Genomic DNA, 2,796 nt, shown 5'->3' with positions numbered 1-2,796 from the left:
AGAAACGTAAGTTCGTTCTGGAATCAAGACTGGGTCAGCGGACAGGATTGGGATCTCACTGAGGGAGAAGAAAAGAGACTTAGAGAGCGTTTGAGAATAAGCCCACAGAAACTCCGGTAGAAACATTTCCACGTTTGTGAGACAACGAGCTACTGCCTCCTTCTGGATCTCCACTCCTGTTGAGCCCAGGTTGATTGCTCGCTGATGAGCAACAGCTGTGCCGCAGCACCTGCAGGTCACACCCAGAGTAAGAGAAAAAACACTGCACAAATACACAGACAGCACCCAGCTTGCACACAACCACTGTGGATATGACAAGTATAGGCAGCCATAGTCAAGGCCTGAATGGATAGAATATAACCACATGAAAATGGTCAATGTTAATGTTTAGAAATTTTAAATAAGAATTTGCCCATATTGTAGACAACCTAATATATGAGCTGTACCTGAATGCACAGCTCTTGGGAAAATACCATCTCATCAATGGAGATTCCTTCTGCTTTCATCTCATGATGTATGGAGTTTGGGCTGATTGGGTGCTTCAGGTAGCGTGAGAAACCTTAATGTTCCCAATAGCAGAGTTTAGTGATAGCTTGGAGTCCTCTCTGTTTTGTTTTGGTGTCACTTTTAAAAACTGTGCAACAGAAAGTGTCATGGTGTACACACACAAACATTCTGCATGCTATCCCCCGGCACACTTGCAGTGGCCCATACTACCAAGCACAATTTCATCTGATATTGCAATCATACAGTAAGAAAACCTTTTTACAAGTTGTGTTTCATTTTATGTCCAACCCTCTGCCTGGGTGCTTACGGTGATTTAGCTGTCAGTGTTTGTAAATGAAAGTAGAAAAGCTAAAGGAAATGCTAAACAACCGAACATCATTATCTGGATAAAGAATATGGCTAAATTAAGCAAACTGTTGTTTAGTATTCCATTATTGTTTCCTGGTAATCTAATAGATGAGGTTTAGTCATGATCATATAAATGTATTGTGTTGCTTTATGAAAACACCTGTTGACAAATGTGTGCAATCGTATTAGACAGTTTGCTAACATGAATTATAATATCAATGGTCTGCAATCCCCTTTACAGCTGCATGCTGTATTGTCTCACACTGTGCACACCTGTGCAACAAAGGGGAAGAAATAATGTGATGCACCTAAAATCTGCCAAACGGCAGCAAGCATGGCTCTGAAAAACAGAAGGGCTGTATAAACTTGCAGGAAACTTCCAGGTCTAGCTAAAACTAATTAGGTGTCATTTTTCAGTCGACTGTAGTGTCAGTAGAGTTTGTCTGTGGAATAACAGAGATTAGGAAATAGGAACAAAACACAATAGGGCATGCTTCTATATTGGTTCTGTTTATTTGTTCTTTGTGAAAGTATTCACATCCATTGCACTTTTTCACATTTTGTAACATTACACCCGGAATAACACTTGTATTTTATTTGGCATTTTTGTCTTAGACCAACACAAAGTAGTGCATTGTTGTGAATTGAAAGAAAATCAATTTTCAAATGTTGCCATTGATTCTAACGTGGATTGAGTTCTGGACTTTCACTGCTCTACTCTACTACATGAACATTGTTTGATTTAAATAGTCCTATCTCTCGCTCAGCCATTCCCAGTCTTTTCCAACATTGTCCTCGCTTTATGTCTGTCTTCCTATCAAGTCTGATCAGCTTCCCTGTTCCTGCAGAAGGAAAGCGTCCCAACAACATGAGACTGCTACCACCAGGTTTCATGGTGGGAATGATCTGTTCAAGGTAATGTGCTGTTTTTCCCACACATTGCATTTTGCATGTAGGCCAAAGAGTTCCATATTTGTCTCAGTTGACCAGAGCTTTTCCTTCTGTCAGAACCACATGAAGGCTGCCGGTCATCTTCTACATTGCTGTTATTCAGTGTGTCCTCTGCACATCCATCACTGTGTGGTTTGGCTCACTCACAAAACAGGACAGGTCTGGACTATAGTGAATAATTCGGTCGGCAAAGAGGATCATCTGGGCTGACCTTTCCTCCATCCTGGACTTTACAAGTCTAGGGTCAGGAAAAGGGCAGCTAACGTCTCTGCAGATCTCACACATCCTGGACACAAACTGTTAACACTTTCACCTTCAGGTCAGCCCCACAGAGCACTATCTGCTAAAACCAGCCTCCACAGAGACAGCTTCTTCTGCCAGGCTCTTTTTCTGATGAACACAATGAAAACATTGCAGCCTGAGTAGTCAGTTACTGTAATGTGAAGCAAAATAAGGATATTTCAACCATCATAACCTGTATTTTTTTATTTCAATTCATTAAAAATGTTTTATAATAATAACGTATTACTCCCAAAGTGAAATTATCTAGTAGAACTGGAAATATTTTTATTAAAAAGGCACAAAGAGAGCATTACCTCCTGGTCTTTGTATTTTTACAGCCAACTTTGGTTTCATGTTTTAATGTTTTACTTGAAGTCAGTTGTGGTCCATGACCCCTTCATTCACAGGGAACATGATTTAGAGGTAAGTGGAATTGCTGTTGTAATTTCAAAATGTCTTGTACCTTTTTTTCTTACAGTACACACCACAATATCCAACCTGTATTATTCTGAATGAGGCAGGTGCTGTGTTGACTGAATTTAGGGAAAGTGGGACATGGAGTAAAGTGGCACACTTAAGCTCTAGTGCATTTATTTCTTGGAGGATAAAAATCGGGTCAATGGGAATTTTCCTGGAGGTTTATCGTGAAGATTATGTGACTCTTAATACAGATGACTTTGAGAGGAAAGTGGCACAGCATTTGTTAGT

General features: G+C 40.2%; 1 long non-coding RNA gene across 1 annotated transcript; it reads left to right on the top strand.

The window, feature by feature from the left end:
* Positions 1–334: 334 nt before the first annotated feature.
* LOC124857885 lies at positions 335–2,401 on the top strand. The gene is made up of 3 exons (XR_007035707.1): positions 335–545; positions 1,678–1,770; positions 1,864–2,401. It is a non-coding gene; the product is annotated as an uncharacterized LOC124857885 (long non-coding RNA).
* Positions 2,402–2,796: the final 395 nt, after the last annotated feature.

The sequence above is a fragment of the Girardinichthys multiradiatus genome, chromosome 21 (assembly GCF_021462225.1).
Source record: "Girardinichthys multiradiatus isolate DD_20200921_A chromosome 21, DD_fGirMul_XY1, whole genome shotgun sequence".
NCBI classification, from domain to species: domain Eukaryota; kingdom Metazoa; phylum Chordata; class Actinopteri; order Cyprinodontiformes; family Goodeidae; genus Girardinichthys; species Girardinichthys multiradiatus.
The sequence above is the reverse complement of the archived record's forward strand: the minus strand, read 5'-3'. Positions and strand labels throughout refer to the sequence as shown.